This window comes from Struthio camelus, chromosome 2 (genome assembly GCF_040807025.1).
Source record: "Struthio camelus isolate bStrCam1 chromosome 2, bStrCam1.hap1, whole genome shotgun sequence".
Taxonomy (NCBI): Eukaryota; Metazoa; Chordata; class Aves; order Struthioniformes; family Struthionidae; genus Struthio; species Struthio camelus.
The window spans coordinates 65,054,228-65,071,183 of NC_090943.1; the positions used below are offsets into that span (position 1 = coordinate 65,054,228).

The 16,956-nt window shown below is 37.6% G+C and overlaps 1 protein-coding gene and 1 long non-coding RNA gene across 2 annotated transcripts in view; both read left to right on the forward strand.

Annotated features, from left to right (window-relative positions):
- LOC138066375 (uncharacterized) overlaps window positions 1–6,738 on the forward strand; it is a 93,852-nt gene extending 87,114 nt beyond the window's left edge. The window contains exon 11 of the long non-coding RNA XR_011139782.1: window positions 6,319–6,738. This is a non-coding gene — a long non-coding RNA (uncharacterized lncRNA). The remainder of the gene's footprint in view (window positions 1–6,318) is intronic.
- Window positions 6,739–7,083: 345 nt separating this feature from the next.
- The window catches only part of VWC2 (von Willebrand factor C domain containing 2), a 244,191-nt gene continuing 234,318 nt past the window's right edge, over window positions 7,084–16,956 (forward strand). The window contains exons 1-2 of the mRNA XM_068936111.1: window positions 7,084–9,824; window positions 12,011–12,862. The gene's annotated coding sequence lies outside the window, so the exon portion shown is untranslated. The remainder of the gene's footprint in view (window positions 9,825–12,010; window positions 12,863–16,956) is intronic.

Here is a 16,956-nt window from a genome sequence, read left to right on the forward strand (position 1 = left end):
CGTACTCTCTAGCATTATTCTTCTTCTGAACAGTTGCCACTACATTATTTTGGGTTCCCAGTGCCTCCTCTGCTCACTTGTAGCTTATCTTTCTTTTTTCTAAGCATCTCTGTTTCTGTTATTGCCCAGTTTTCATGAGGTAGTTCAGTCAGATGAAGAAGCTGGGGGCTATTAGCAGCTTTCAGTGAATTACAGTTGGATGTTTTATTTCATGGGGAAAAGAATGTTGATTTCACATTTATCACAGATGGAAAAAGCTACATGTATAAAGGAGTACATCCATTTGTGGTTTTATAAACCCACAAACCTCCAGAGAGCGTTGCTAATCCACACAGTGTCCTTGAATGATAAATTTTGCATTTAAATCTCTGAATTAGGAAAAAAAATGCATGAAATGAAAAGTAAACGGAGAACTTTTTGTTGCAATGTTTCTGCGGAAACTGCAGTACATCCATTGCTCCAGAAAATATAAAGGGAATAACTTTTGTGCGTGAATGGAGGGAGCTGTAGCTATAACTGATTTGGGGGAGGGCTGTGAACATGAGAGCCCCTACAGTTCCCATGGAAGCCCTGCTTTGCAAGCAGCCCTGTGGTGGATGGCAGCCTTGCAGAGGGGCATATTATTACTTCGTAGTGCTTTTGGCATATCTATTTTGCAAAAAACTTGAATTTCCTAAATCTGGTTTCCTCCTTTTGGTGGAACTGCATTCTCATGATTTCTTTTTGCCTGTATCTATGAGAGAAAAAGGAGAGACTTGTCTGAGGATGGTTATCTTAAAAGCCCAAACGAGGCCTGGGGCCAGCCCAAGGAGATAGAGAAACCCAACATGTGCCAGATTGCTTGGCCAAAGTCACCATGCAACGTCACTAGGAAAGCTGCCAGCAGGAAGAAACAGCACTAACAGCAAAGTCATAAAACCTATTTGCTGCCTCTACAAGATAAAGGCTAAAAAGGGCAATAGCGGTTACTGTCTTTAGTAATTCATGTCAGGTAACAGAAGCGAAGCAAACGGTTACACTTTTCTATCCTTCTCCTCTGTATTACCACAATAACCCTGCAAGTAATATCACATAGAAAAATAATGGGTCGTAGGCTGCAAAATTTCCAGCAGTTTGACCATCCAAAGCCAATAATTTTGAGGGGAGAGTGTCAGCAGAAAGAGATATATGTAAACTGTTGAGGGGCACTAAGGATGGCGGGAGGGAGCAAGGGAGGAAGGCTAGAAATATTCCTTTAGGGGGGAAGAGCTTATATAGAGAGAGATGATACATATTTTATGTTTATATTGACACAGCTGGATAGACTGTCCTGTAACTAGCAGGCAATGCAAAAAAGAACTTGCATTCTTTTTGGATCTATCACTTTTATTTTTAAAGGAGCTTTTCACTGCCTTCCTCCCTTCCAATTCTTTCTGAAGATTTATTGTCCTAAGCACAGAATTTATAAGATTTTCACTATCTATATCTCAGAATCATGCTGTGTTACCTGCTGACCTTGTCTACATTTCAGATACTTGTCAAAAGTAGATTTTATCTGAGAGAATAAGACTTGATTCTTCTGGCTGAAAGCAATTTGGGGGCGGGGGGTTAGTGCCTTGATCATACTGCAAGGTGGGATGTTTCTGCAATGTATTGCAAAACTCGCCTGTCAGACCTGCACTAAATCCTTTCCTTTCTGCTCAGCATTTGAACAAATCTGTCAGCTGTCCACGGTATTTTAGAGGCATGGATAATAAAATTGTGTCTATTTCACGTTATTTAGCTCTGTAGATGTAACAAATCGCTTTGGCAGACTGATGGGCTTTTTTAGGCTCCACAGGAAATTGGCAGTAGCACTGGCTTCTTAGCGTAGCATCTGCTTTGCATTAAAGAGAGGACATTTCCACACTGGTAAGGAACTTCAGCAGTCTTCAGCTGCTTTCATTCTCCAGCTCAAATGATTAGCAGTTGGATATACAGAAGAGCTGATATAGGTGTGTGTACACAGGCATACATAGCCATGTGATGCGTTACTTAGGTTTTGAAGTATTACATAATGAACATGCATATGATCTGCATGTTATCTTACCCATTCTATCCCAGGACCGATCTTAATATTGGAAAAACCTGTGCAGTTTTAAAAAGCACTCTTTTTTAATAAATCAATGTAAAGGTGAATTTCTCCCTTTCATTATACAACTGATTCTGAAGTTATCTCCTTGCTCAGTCCAGATCCCTTCTGTATTTAAAGATAAGTCACTTATTTAGAGGTATTGCATATTCATTAGTTCTCAAGGTTTCCTCAGACCTATGCACAGTTAGATTGCTTGGCAAAATCCTGGTTTGCTGATTATCTTAAAAGATTTGATGCAAATTTTGACACAGTCATTGTTTTACCCATGGTACCAAAGGCATCTAACTTTACAAGTGAAAGAATAAAAGAAGTCACTGCAATTTCAGTTAAAAATAAATAAATAAAGCTCTGCCTGAACATCCCTGAAATATTTTGTGACCCTGATATGCAGCATGGGCAGAATGGAAAATGGTGTGGAAGGTGATAAACACTTCAACCTACCTCCTGTTGGCCTGATCTATATAACTCTTGGCTTAGTTGCTTTGATTAACCTCATATCGCAAAAACCTTTAAACTGCAGTGCATCTGCAAGCATTTTGTTTTATTATTCACTATATTAGGATTATCTCCAGCGGATTCATCAAATAGAATATTTGATATTCAAAAGGGGAGTTGATCAAGGTATGTAAATAAGTCACAGGGAGAAAACCTAATAGCCCTTTAATCCAGCAAAGCAAAAATATAATGAGACTCAAGAGTTATTTTAAAAAGGGGGGTGGGGGGAAGGCAGGTTAACAGATTCAAAGTAACATGCGGTTGACAGGTTCTTTGTGTCTTCATATCACAGTCTTGACGGTATATTCTAGTCAAGTTTAAGTCATGGGGCACGGTAAAAGAGTAACTAAAGGGAATCCTATGGCTTGTATTTATGAGTTAAACCCCAGAGTTCTCACAGTTCTGTCCTTTATGAAGTTTATCCTTTATGAATATGTAATACGTGCTTAACTTCAAAATAGTTAAGTGAAAATAGTTTCCACTTTTGCATACTTTTAGAGCACGAAGTTGCTTTAAAAATTACAGTGAAACCACACTATCTGCTTTGAGATGTATGGCTGTATTTTGCAGGTCAGTAAACTGACATACAGTGAATTAAATGTGTGGTCAAGAGCATGTGGCTTGAACACTGCCAAGAATATGGCAGAAAAAGCAAAACCTTTGCTGTAACCACAGGCAAAACACAGCAGCTTATGGGAAATGAAGGGAGGGGAAAAAAACCCAAAAACCTCATGCAATAACTACTGTGAGCACCACAGTTAAATTAGAGAAGATAAATTATTTTGCTGCCCACAATATATATAAATTTTAAAACTACTATATTATTTTACTATTTGCTTTAAAATATATAGATACTGGTATTTAAGTTTTATAGTGATAAAATATTCTACAGTATGAGAGGGCTGCTTGTCTGGGCAATTTGAAATAGAGTGGTCAAATAATAGTGGTTAAGTGATCACTCCATTCCACTGCAATGGGGAAAACTAACAAAAGCATTGTTCCTAGTTTCTCCCGAGACATCTGTCTATCTAAATATTAGGGCTGCAAGTGACAAGTCTATTAGAGGGGTGGTGCTAATTTTCATCACAGCTCACAGCCTGGGATCATCTGAAGCATATTTACCCTGAACCAATAATGGATTGCTGTTTCCTTAGGTCCTATTTTCTTCTTACTATTTGACATTCAGGTTTTCAAGTGTCTTTGCATGTCCAGCCCAGCAAGTAGGGATATGTATGTAGTTTTAAAGCAGTCATGCTTTTATCTTCAGTGTCTACATATCTCCTGTATGAGAACTAAGAAACAAAGGGAAATGATGAAAATAGGAACAAAGCATTCATGGTGGCATTGGTATAGCCAATTAGTTAGCTAAACTCTGATAAACTTTGTTTGCCTTACCATTCCTCCCTAAAAGAAGCTGAATGGAGTAAGCAAATGTATGCAGTCATGTGAAAAAATTTTAAACAAAAAAGTAGATCAGTTTCACTTCAAATCAAAGAACCCACATACATTTAGTATGCCATTTATATACATACCTAAAAGGTTTATACATTTCATAGTTCTACCAGCTCAGAATTGGTTGCATAGACTTTACAGGCTTGAATTTATCTTTCTGAACAACCATTTTCTGTGGTTGCATGTACTTGCATATATGTGTGTATATATACAGTTATGCGCGTATCTGAATCTGTTATTTTTCATGGAGGACCCTACTTAATCTTGTCAGCTATTTTACAGGGCTCAGCTATGCAGCTTCTGTCTTTTGCAGTGAGCAAAAAATCTATACCAGTGAGACTTGTATGGAAGAAAAAGTGAGAAGCAAGTGGTTTTTTGTCCTTGAAAAACTTATTCCATTATTCATTGCTATTTACTGAAGTCCCAATTCTGCCACATCTAAACACACTGAGAACTATTTGCTCCAGAGAGTCTTCCTACGCCTTTCAGTGATCCTATTTAGAGTACAAGGTACATCTTGGTGGGGGAAGGGTGGCAGAATCCAGGGTAGGTTATTTCCAGTAGATTTGCAGAATTTGAGACCCAGCATCTAAGCACTTCTCCACCCCAACCAGCAGTATCTTCCTACCTAATAGAGCCACAGCGGGCGCTTTTGGGTTCTTAGGTTCGCATAGAATGAGATACAGCTTAAGCTGTATCTTCTGGATATGGCGGTTGAGAACATAAAAGCCATATAAATGATTTCTGTTGTATTCTGGCAGAAGGATGGGGATGAACTGAATTTGTTTCAGCAGGGAATACTGTTTGCAATCCCAGCTCTCACTCAGCGAATGAAAACATATTGCTGAACACCTGGGGAAATCACGTAAAATATACACACATACTGGAGTTTAGAGTGAGGGCCACAGTTGCTAAGTAACCGCTTTTTTGGAGTAAAATATGTCTGATTATGGTTATCTTCTTTTGAGACTAACTGGAAAGAGATGGAGAGAATTTCTTTTCCACAGATTCTCTGCAAGTCTGGCATGCTGTGTAGTGTTTTGAAAACACTGTGGACCAGAATGGTGAAAGGAGCTTGAGGAAGAGGTGTTGCATACATTTCACTACAATTAGCTTTCAAAATATGTTGTTCTTTGGAGCCATAACTATGAGATCTTTTGAGATCTTTTTCTTTTTTTCTTCTTGTTATCCCTTTGCTTGGAGTGAATGGGAAATGAGTTTTAATAACTAGACAGAAAACGGAATTTCTACCCCTCTCCCATGACATTCCAAAACGTTTCCAAAAACTGCCAAGAAACAGAATCTTCTATTAGTAATGCTTTATTCTAGTTTTGACTTTTATGTTGCTATACAACACAGGAATGTTGGCTGGAGAAAGACAGGCTTTAAAAGGGAAAAACTAAAGCCAGGAGTACCCTGAGAAGCTCATATCTTTTTCTCCTTTGTGGCTTGTGCCTGCTGCCCAGCTGATCAACATGTGCTTCTGTCTTGCCCAAGAAGGGAAACGTCGAAAGGTTTGTGAGGCATTGGTGACATGGAACAAAAAAGACCAGCAAAACATCACATTAAGTCAATAACTTCTTGCATCAAGCTGAGTCACGATTTCCTTTATCTCCCCCATATAACTCATTTTATTTGTGCATCCTGTTTTGCTGAGCAATACTTTTAAATAATTTCATAAACAATCAGTAATAAGATTACAGCTCTGAAGGGCTCAAAGGTAACAAAAGAAAGGCAAAGGAAAGTCGACCTTTTTTTGTAATGAGTATGCTTTTTGTAATTTAATAAAATAGTATTTCAAAGGCTAAGGATAAGCGATATCATAAATAAAGTCCAGAACTTTTTCTCCCTTTTGTTTTTCAGAAATGTAAGAATTCACTAATATCTCCTGTCCATGAGAAGGAATTAATGTTATCTCTCTGCCATCTTTCCCATTATGACACTAGATTACTTCCCTGGAGGTTTACATGCATCTTTCTTGTATTATGGCTGGAAGCCACTGTATCTCAGAGAAAATAATGTCAAATTGCTAATTACCATGAGTAGTATTTAAACAAACTGCTCTGATCTGTTATATTTCAATTTCTGCTTTCTGGAAAGCCAGCTGAACATCAGACTGCTTCACTCTTAAAATGCCTTATATATCTCCTTAATTATTTCACTAGATCTGTCATATTTTATTTAAGTAAAAATGCATGTTAATACAGATATTTATTTTGTAAGTAAAAGGTTTTTGGTTTTTTTGGTTTTTACAAAAGGAATTCAATACAACTGATATTTTGCGTGAAGATGAGCAGGAAGAGAGGAAAGGAAAATAAAAGCAGAATAAAAACAGGTATGGTGAAAATTTAAAGCTATTTCCAAGCATGAATACTTTCTGCTACAATTTTGTTTCCCAGAGAGCTCTGAACAAGACAAGTGTTTTGATTAACATCAAGAATGTTTCAAGCAGCATTATTTACAAAAGTACACAGGAATGGTATTGCATAGTAATGAAGTATCACAAACTCATCAATGTCAATGTGGAAAAAGGACTATTGCTTTTCTTTCTTATAATTCTTATATTATTTTTCATTACAATCTTATTCTGTTTTGTCCCAGCGCATAATAACTTGTCCACCAGAAGCTTTAGACAGACCTAGAAAGGAGAGAGAAAGTTTTTAAGATACAAGCTTAAAGCTCATATTGGGGCACCAAAATCATTTAAATAATTTTAAAAAATAACCTTAGTAGAAACTTTTGATTCTCACACTTTGAAAATGCAAAAATTTATTTACCTGTGAGATTACAAAGGCATTCGAAGGCTCACAGTGCCAGCTAATTTTCATTCTTTTCTTCAGGGAACCGAACATCCAAATAACTTGAGTAGCTTTGAATATACAATGTTAAATGTTGAAGTACAGATGCTAGAACCTAGCTTTTCAGCTTCTCTTGCCCAGACTAACTGGAATTAGCTGAAGCCCGTGCCAGATGGTGTGTATAGATATGCTGCACAGGTATGTATGCTTATCCTTATGAAAGGACGTCCATCAGTAAGCCCTCTTCTCCCACCACCTCTCCTCTTTTAGCAAATGTTTATCTAATATTCAGAGAATTAATGGATCTTTGGAAGAAAGGAACAGAAATGCCAGCTTGTTCTCTCCAAGAGTGCTATAGTTGGCAGAACCGCAGAGCTAGTAGTATTGGGATGCTGCAGTTTTATTAATGCAGAACAGCAACTTCATTTTCTTCTAATCCATCTGAAACTCATGTTGTTGGGTTTTTTTCCAGCTGTCCCTTCCTCCAAAACTTGAAGAAAATTAGGTATATGAAAAGGAAGAAAAGTTATTCCAGGGCTAGAGAAAATGTTCTACAGAGAAAATTAAAGAACCTAATCTCTTCAGTGTAACAGAAAGAAAATTATGAAGTGTCTTGATTGCATGTTTGCTTGAGATCTTTCAGGAAGAAATAACAAGAAGCCAGATCATTTTAATCAGAAATTGGGCATCATTTTTAACAGTGTGGATGATTAACCACTGGAACAAAGTACCAAGAGAAGTGATGCATTCTCCATCTCTTAAACTGTTCAGAGGAAAGCTGGACACTCTTCTGAAGCACATCCTTTGGTTAAAGCATGTCATACCTAGTTAAGACTAGCTCAGTTTGCTCAGCTCAGGGATAATTCAGTAAAGTGTAATGTCTGAATCGCTTTGTATCAGAGGATTAAGGGTTCCCACAGTCCTGGCTGATCTCAAGAGCTCTGTTGATCGTTTCATGCCAGATTATTTTCTTCTTCTACCTGCCAGGGTGGGAGTAACCTTTGCAAAATATTTCCTAATCTAAAAGCGTGAACAAAGCTGAAGCTGAATATCTGCATGCCAGTTGATTTCATTCATTCTTTGGCAACCTCATTCCATTGCCCATCAGATCACTTTTCCTGGCTGTAGCATTCATGTATTATGTGCCGTCAGAGTTTCCTTTTCTGATCTTCCACACCACTGCATACTTTGCAACCAGTCCTGTGAATCACAATTTTTTATTTGTGCCTGCTGGATGGAAGCTCAGAGCAGGTGTGATGGCCTGGTACTGCACAGTAACAGAAAAGCTAGCCATTTCTGTCATGACTGGTGTAGCATTGGGGTTTCTGTTGTGTAAGCCATAACATTAAATAAATGTTCACGACAGAGATGAGCCAGACAGAATACTGCTCTTCGTGTCCAGTAGTGCTTCCTACTTTCATGATTGCCTGGTACCACAGTATTGTTCATAAAAAAAAAAAAAAATCAGTAAGGCATAGTTCAACCAGGTAAGAGATGAAAGTGCCGAGGAAAGGCCAAGAACAAAACGCAATGTCCTCCAGTCGCTGTTATATCTGTGGCAGGACTGGAATTCAATAGGAGACCCCTGGAAGACAGCCAGGCTTCAGCTGTTCCCCAGCTCTAGGTTAAACAAGCATCATTATAGTCAATAAAGTGCTACTTTTTCAAATCTATAAGGTCCTACTTTTTGAATACCAAGACGATGTTACTTTCATAAAAGCCCCAGTTAATGCTCTTCATAATATCCCCTGGCCAGAGAGGGAGCTCACTGAATAATTTAACATGGACACACTTTAACATGTAGAACTAAAGAACAAAGGGAAGAACCTGTACGTCAGGTTCAGTTAAGTTTCTGTTCAACCATATTTCAATGATAGCGGCCTTCAGAACTTGAAGAATAAAGAGCTAAAATGTAGTAGCTATACACACTTTTTTGATGAAAGAGACTAGCCTACAGAGGAGGAAACTGATAACAGTTTTCAGCTACTTAAAAGCTGTTGCAAAGTGAAGGGAACAGACTGCTTTCAGCGTCCATTTGGGGTGAAAGAATAAGCAATAGGCTTAAATTGAAGCAAAGAAGAGTCAAGTTAGTCATTAAAAAAACAAAACACACACATACATACACATACAAAATGATGGTAACACTACCAATTAGAATAGGTTAGCTAAGAAGGTTATAAAGTTTCCATCACTGAAGGATTTCAATATCAGACTAGCTAGACATCTTTCTGGAACGGTTCAGGTATAGTTGAGAATTTCACTCTTCAATGATTATGTGGAGAACCTAGAGAGACCTCCAAGCCTGCTAGGCGCTAAAATTAAGTGCTATGATAGCCCCATCATTATAATGCTTAGTTTCTTTCTTTTATTTTTTTTTAATTTTCCTTTTCCCTGAACTGATTTCTAATGTGCTTTAATTTTGGAAAGAAGGTATAGTTCAAAAAAATAACCTGCCATTAGAAAAAAACAAAATAAGTCCAACTAACTAGCTTGACTGAGATTGCTGCCCGTGTCTTGACAGGGAAATTAGATGAGCCAAATGACTTAACGTTAATGTCATATCAGATATAGTGAAAATGTGGCAAATAGTACCCAACTCTTTAGGTTATGTCTGCTTGAACTCTTTGAGCATCCAGAGCTGTAGCAAGTTTGTGATAAACAGCAGCCCAAATGGGATGGAAGGAAGAACTAACTGGAGTTTGTTTGGCAGTGGGCCCCGGAGGCCCACATGTCAAAATACCCTGATATGGTTTCCTGGCCACCGACTGTCAAGCATTTAAATTTTTTTTATGGCATGTACTTGGAACAGACCTGGAAGGGCACCTTGTCAGATGAAGAGCTGGACACTTTGGGAGACCCTGCTCTGAAGGAGCCGCACTATGGTGTAAAGAGCTTTTGGAGCAAATCCCATTAAGCAAACTTCACATCTCCGTATCTGGAAAAAATATTCTGGGAAAATTAGAATTGTAAGTAATTTTTTTTTTTAATTTACTGCTGTAGGCTTTCAGAGGTAGACATTTCCTTTCTACTTCCCATTTTTTAAATAAAATATGATTGCTTTTTTATTTTAGAAATAATCCAATTATGGAAACTGCCGGAGTAAGGAAATGCAAATGAAATAGTGACTACAAATTTAATTTTCCCCCTCAAGAGCTTAGAACGTTCTTTTCTGGGAAAGACATGATTCAAATTAGCTCACGAGTAATAACTTCTTTAAAATTACATGCTGCATTTTTGAAGATGCTACTGTTCAGCTTTTAAGTGTACACACATGCAAATGCTAATATATACAATAGCTGCTTAGCTTTCATTCACAATTGCCTTGACTGTATAAAAAGCCTAGCCAGCAGAATCTTACAGGTTATCTTTGCATGTCAACTTCATTATGTATTGTAATTATGTCTTAGTGTGCCCTATTTTAATAAACACATAGTCTAATTGAGTTTCTTATGATGTTGTCATTCTAGTACAGCAGTAGTACTTCTAATGCCTACATCCTGAGGTGTAATGCAAAAAGACAAATGATGTATACAAAGTATGATCCATACGGTGAAGTTACGACTTTGTAACATCCTACTTTGTTGCTACAGCACTTCAGTCTTTAAATTATGATATATATGCTTTATTTGAAAAATGGATGCAATATATGACCTTTATATTTGATCAAATGACAGAGATATTTCTGATAACAAAAACCTATCAGGTTCTCATTTTTATACATCAGCTACCGTAGTGGTTACTGATATATCAAATTCTAAAAGTTAACTTTCTCTTAGCCATAAATATTGTTATTCTCACAACGATTTCACTATAGTGGGATATTAGCTTTGGCCCAAAATAAGCATCCAAACTATTCTTTGAACTGGTTTGTGCAGGTCACAAAAAATGGGCTTGAAATATCATAATTATGCAGATTTTTAATGAGCCATCTTATATGGCTTCTCCTAGCTCCACTCAAAAATCTACATGTTCTTCTTTTTTTGTGTTGCATTGAATTCGTAAAAAACAAAAAACAAAAAAAATGAAAAGGTTTTGAACCTCAGAAGATCTTTAGACCAAACAATAGGGTTAAATCTTCTTTTACATACCAATTCACCTACACCAAGTACTTTTACCTATGTTAGTCTCTTTTTACCTACATTATCACATAGCAAGTTGGAATGTGAAAGAGATTTTATGAGGCTCTTCATGTATTGTTAAACGTAACTGATCTAAGTGCAGTCACCTTGGGAATTCATGGCTTTTTACATTTCAAGAAATCTATAACAATTTATTCTGATTTATATGTACTGACTTGTGACTATTTCTGAGAGGAAAAGTTCATGGAAGAAAAATACTCAAAGGCAAAATAAATCTCACAGCTGATGAAGAATATTGCACAACATACAGCTGGTATTTTGCATTATTTAGAAGAGAGAGAAACTGAAATTCTTCTGGAATTATTTCTTTACAGTTGGTGTAGTAATAGCCACAATGGGTAAGGGATCTGATATACTTGTTTCTTTAACTTAGGCCTTGTAAGCGTGCAGAAAGTACTGAGAGCCACAAAGTTAGGATTTAAAGCCTGACGTAAATTTTCAGAAAGGCATGCAGATATTAAGATTGGAATTATTATATTACTGAAATGGATTTCAGTTACTGAATTTGGCTCCAGTCCTAGCTGCTTCCAGAGTTTTCCAAATCTCTGAGTTTAACACAGTTTGCTGGAGTTCAGTAATGAAACTCTGCCTGCCACTGAGCTCAATATAGTTTGGAGCACATAATAGTTTGTTATGAAGGTAAGATCCTCCAAGATTTTAATCCCCAGCAATGGCGATTAAGGAACAAAACACTTTTGAGAATCTGAGCCTTGGTTTCTCAAAGCACTCAGCCTCTAACTGGCAAAGTTGTCATCCATCTACTGTCTTTTTCCACTGTGCTAGCATTCCAGCATCTGGTCATCCTTACAGAACAGCAACTGAGCTGAAACGGAGAGCAGCTGATCATTCCTAAAAGGGTTATTTTATCTGCTGGATGAGTTCAGATAAGCTGACAGGCTTGTTAATTGTGTATCCCATTCCCCTTCCCCCCAATAGTAATTGGAACAAACATGCAGTTTGTTTGTTTGTTTTTTAAGCTAGTTCTTTCACTGTTGAAAATTTTGTCTTTGCAGGCTTCCTTTTTTATTAAAATTCTAAGGGGAGGAAAAAAAATCATAGCTTTCCCATTCACTCACTCTTGTCATCTCTGGATTGTCTGTCAAAATGTGGAGATCACTCATGCCAGAGGAGCGGTGAGCCAAACCCTGACATGCGTGGCAGGTCGGGGGCCACAGCAGCACCACTAATGAAACAATGGCCGCTCTCTTAGGAAGAAGCTGGCTGCTGGTCTCATCTGGCAATTGATGCTGTTTCACTATTGAGGTCAAGTACAACAAGCAAACGATGGTCACATCTCATTGGCAGAGGAAGAAAAGACTCTCACATGTAGAAGATTCACAGCCTCTATACCCAAGAGGAAGAAAAAAGCATCAGCGATTGGTAATTTCCTCCTGAAACCCTCACCTGCCTAGTGGAGCAGACATACTAGAGTGTGCAGCTTCCAAAGAATTTGGCTCCAACAGATTACTGTAAAATGGATGAAGTTCATCTCTCATGGTGATCACAAGCCTGAATGCTCCTCAATCTGGGTCATATTGGTACTTTCAGAATTGATGCTGAACAGATCAAATATTACTCTGTGAAGATAGGAGACTCATGGTATTTGTATAAATTTTCCCAGATGAAAATCAGTAAAGACTTGGGAACTATATGTTCTGGAGAAATATGTGTATTTGGATAGATGAAGTCACCGGTACAGCTATGGCTTCCTTGACCACTGATGTGATGTTCCATAAACTCTTGCTCATGGAAAGAATATCTCTGAAAATAGAAGAGAGTATTTTCTGTAAAGGAACCTACCGACTTAGGAAGGCGTTAAACTGTGACAAAGGGGAAGAAACAGTGTGAGTGGCAAAAATCGGCAGGTAAGCATAAACAGAGAAATTTAGTTAAGGGCCTCAAGGTTTCTAGAGTGGGAGGAAGTTAGGATTATTCAGAATAAGGTCCTAAGAAAGAAATATAGGGAATAGCAGGCCAGACTACGTGCTTATATAGGCTTCTGTTTGCTAATGCACAATATACAGGGAATAAACAAGGGATTTGGTAAAATGATTAATATGAATGAAACACTGATATTGAAAGAATACAAATTTTCCAGAAAGGCAAAGAGTGGGTGGGCGTTCCTCTGTCTATAAAAGATATATGCAATTGATCTGAAATCCAGTATTTGGAGGGTGGCAGACCTGTGAAAGTCTCTGAGTAATGACAAAAGAGGAAAAGGATAGGGGTGCCGTCACTGTAGGTGTGTTATGTAGAGCACTAAAACAGGAAGGCTGAGAAGGAGAGGTATTCTGTGAGTGAAGAGAAATTTATCTGAATGGCAGGATTCAAGAGCAAAGCGGCAGTGACTACCTACGTTTCTGTTAAGGAAGAATACAGCAGAACTCATGTTGTCCAGCAGGTTTTTGCAATATGCTAGTGACAATTTTTTTGGCACAGAAGGGTGGAGAAAGCCACAAGGGAGAGTTTCTATTCAATTCTAACTAATCAGTGAAACTGGTGAATAGGTAATGTAGAACATGTAATAATTGTATCTATTACAATCCTGAGAGAGGGAAGAACTTCTGTAAAAAATGAGGGATATTTCAGTGCAGAGAGAGAACTGGTAGATATTATATCATGAGAACAAGAATTAAGGGATAAAGCAAAAGCTTAAAAGAAAAAATACTGGGGTCATAAGATCAAATTAACCCAGTGCAGAGAGATAAGAAGTCATATAGGATACTAACTTGGTTAAACTGCAAAATCCCCATTGACTCCACCCACAAAAAGGAATTATAAAGACTACAGATGGATGACTTACTAGAGATGAAAATAAGAGTAGCAGGAACGTGTAGCCACAATGCCAAAAAAAGCCAATGCACAGGATGAGGTGCAACCATCAAGAAACTGCATTGGGAAACAAGAATTCATTTTATTATTGACCTGCTGTAATAATTTAATACTTTAAAATTCTTTCATTTGCTCTATAAATAGTAAAAAGGGAAAATCAAGGACTACTACTCAATAGAGAGGAAAATTATCCATAGGTGAACTTGAGCATTAAAGTTGTTAATGCTTTTTTTCCCCAGCAGTCTTCACTAAAAGGGCCCGCTGTGACTAATACAATTAACACCATAACTTCCTGAAATGTTCTGGAAGAGAGAATCAAGTAAACTGTTTGTAGGTACCTGGAAATTAAGGAGGAAATAACATGCAGATAGCAGGCAACATTTTTTTTCCCCCTAGGAATCAGCCTAACCTAATTTCCTTCTAGACAGGATGGCAGGCTTTGTGGATAGGAGAGAAGTGACTGCAGTCATTTATCTTGGCTTTAGTAATACTTTTTTTATTCTTTCACAAGAGCTTCCCATAACAGGGAACAGAGTCATGAAATTCTTAAAAGATGTGAAAAACAGTTGGCTAAATAGTAGTTAACAGCAGTTAAAAATTGAACGATATGTCAAGTGGCGGTATGCAAGGTTCTCCCATTGGTTCTCTCATATTGTTTTATTCACTATTTTTATTAATGACTGGAATGTTAGAATGGAAACCACGCTTATAACATTTGCAAATAACATGAATATATGATCTGAGAGAACAACATGGGCAAATACAAAGTACAACATCTGAGGAGGAGCAGGATGAAAGACAATTAACTAGGTGACTCTTCCTTTAAAGTGGGTGTGAGGAGGTTATAGCGTATCATAAGCCTAAGCAATTTCATGCTGTTGTTTAAAAGGGAAACGTCATATAATGAAATATAAACCAGAGCACATCATAAATTAATTTCACTTTACTTAAGACCTATAAGGCTTCAGCTGAAGCATAGAACTGGTTTTGAGAGCTAGGTTTCAGAAAAAGGATGGGGCACTAACTGGAGATAATGCAGAGGTCACAGGGCAATGAGTTTAACCACAGCAAAGAAGATTCAGGGTAGACGTAAGGTATGTGGTAGCAAAGATCCCTTAGTAGTGTCATTGATAGGCACTGCCTAGGAAGGCTGTGGTCAGTTGAGGTCTTTAAGAAGAGGTCGGAAAAACATCCGTCAGGAATGATAGAGGCAAAGCAGATTCTGCCTTGACATCATCAGGTGGACGAGGTGAGATCCTGAGGCTCTTCCAGCACTGTGCTTCTGTAATTCTCTCAATTTGTCTGCAACTTTCATTAATGGCCTAAGTTTCTGAGTTTGACTCTGAAAAGTGGGGTGGGCTGGCTTCAGGGGTGGTTTACTGGGAGTCTTTGCAAAAGAGTAAATAATTCTGTCACCTGCAGTTTTCCATAGACATAATCCTAGAAGCGGCTGATGCAAAGGCATATGGATGAGCTGAAGGTGTTCCTTTGGGCAGAACTATTCACGGGATGTGTCCTTCATATTTAATTTCTTGAACTGAGCACACAACTGTTCTCAAATATTTATCTTACATAAACTTATCTCCAAAGCATTTTCGTCTATCAGCTGCAAGCACAAAAACAGAGAATGTGATTCAAAACCCAGCCTTATTCATTTTAGCACAGCATTGTGCTTGAAATTGTGTGCCCCAAGGGATTACTAACAGAGATAGTATTTGAATTAGAATAAGACTTGCAGATACGTTGCGAGTAATGTGTGCCCATTTCCCGCAAGATTAAGCTTTTCTTTTGTTCCCAGTAGTGTATGTCAACATGAATGAATGCAGGTAATTTATTACATATATGGAAATAATATCAGAGCCATCATTTATCTGCAGTGGAAAAATATACAAGATTATGTTTACTGAATGTGCAAGCAGTACTCTAGTTATCATGTCACAGGCTAAAATAATGTTCCCCAAAGGCTTATAAGTTAATTAGATCTGATTTTTTTTTTGCTTTTTTATTACAAAATTTACATTTGTGCTAGACTAGAATGAATGTAAAATGAATGAGGAAATATTTAAATACCAAGTACAAACATATTTCCTATTCAAATTATCAGTGGGATTGTGCATTTTCATAAAACTTTGATCATATTGTTGTTCCCTTTTTACTAATACCAAATCACTCTATTAATTACAGCAGCTACATTGTATTTTCTGTAAAAATGTATATATTGTTCTTTTAGTATGTTCTCAGAAACTAACTATAGAAAGGTATACTAAAGAAATGAGAAAGAAAGTTGCTCTAGACAAAACTGCGTTCTCCTCCCATCAATAAACCCCGGCAAGAAAGCAGCTTTTGATTTTTTTTGCTTCAGTTTAGATAGATGCTTGATCCTTGTAGGATAACAGCATCTAATATAGTTAAATTCAAGATTCTTGATAAAGTGGTAGTTATACCAGCTTACTCAAGCAGGGGAGAACATGAATCCCAACAGATTCTGAAACCTTCAAAATTGCTGAGAAATGTAACACTTTCTGAAGGAAGAAAAAAGAATATTTTTGAAGAAGGGATGAAGTGGGTCAAAAGGACTGCAACATTTAGGTAATTTAATTTAGAAATTAAAACTGCGAATTTAATTTAGAAATTAAAACTGCGAAGCCCTCCAGCATGGAGACCTTGAATACGCCTTTCTAGAGTTAAAAGTCGTTGTCTTGCCAGTATGTTTTCAAGTGAAAAACTGAATATAACATCAGGTGTTAATGGATCAAATTAATGACGGAAACGGATCATATGTAATATAAAAAAGTATCAGCTGCAAAAGTGTAGGAGACAAACAATCTATCCAGCTATAAGCAGTTCAAAATGTTTCAGAGGTCAGTGCTAGGTACAGAGTGAGGGGCTCAGAGAACGTGCATAGGAAATGCTACGTTCCCTGTGAACGGTCTTGCCCCTTAGCCTAATTTAGGCTTAGATCTGAGATCAAAGTATAACCTTTCAATTTATGTCCACTAGGAATGTCTGATGCCCTGAATCACCAAGGGCTCCTTTCAGTGTGCAGAGAGGAGAGTAGCCCAGTGCTCCTCCTGTCTTAGGTGCCATAAAGCAAGAAACCCCCGTTAGCACCTATCTGAGCAAAAAT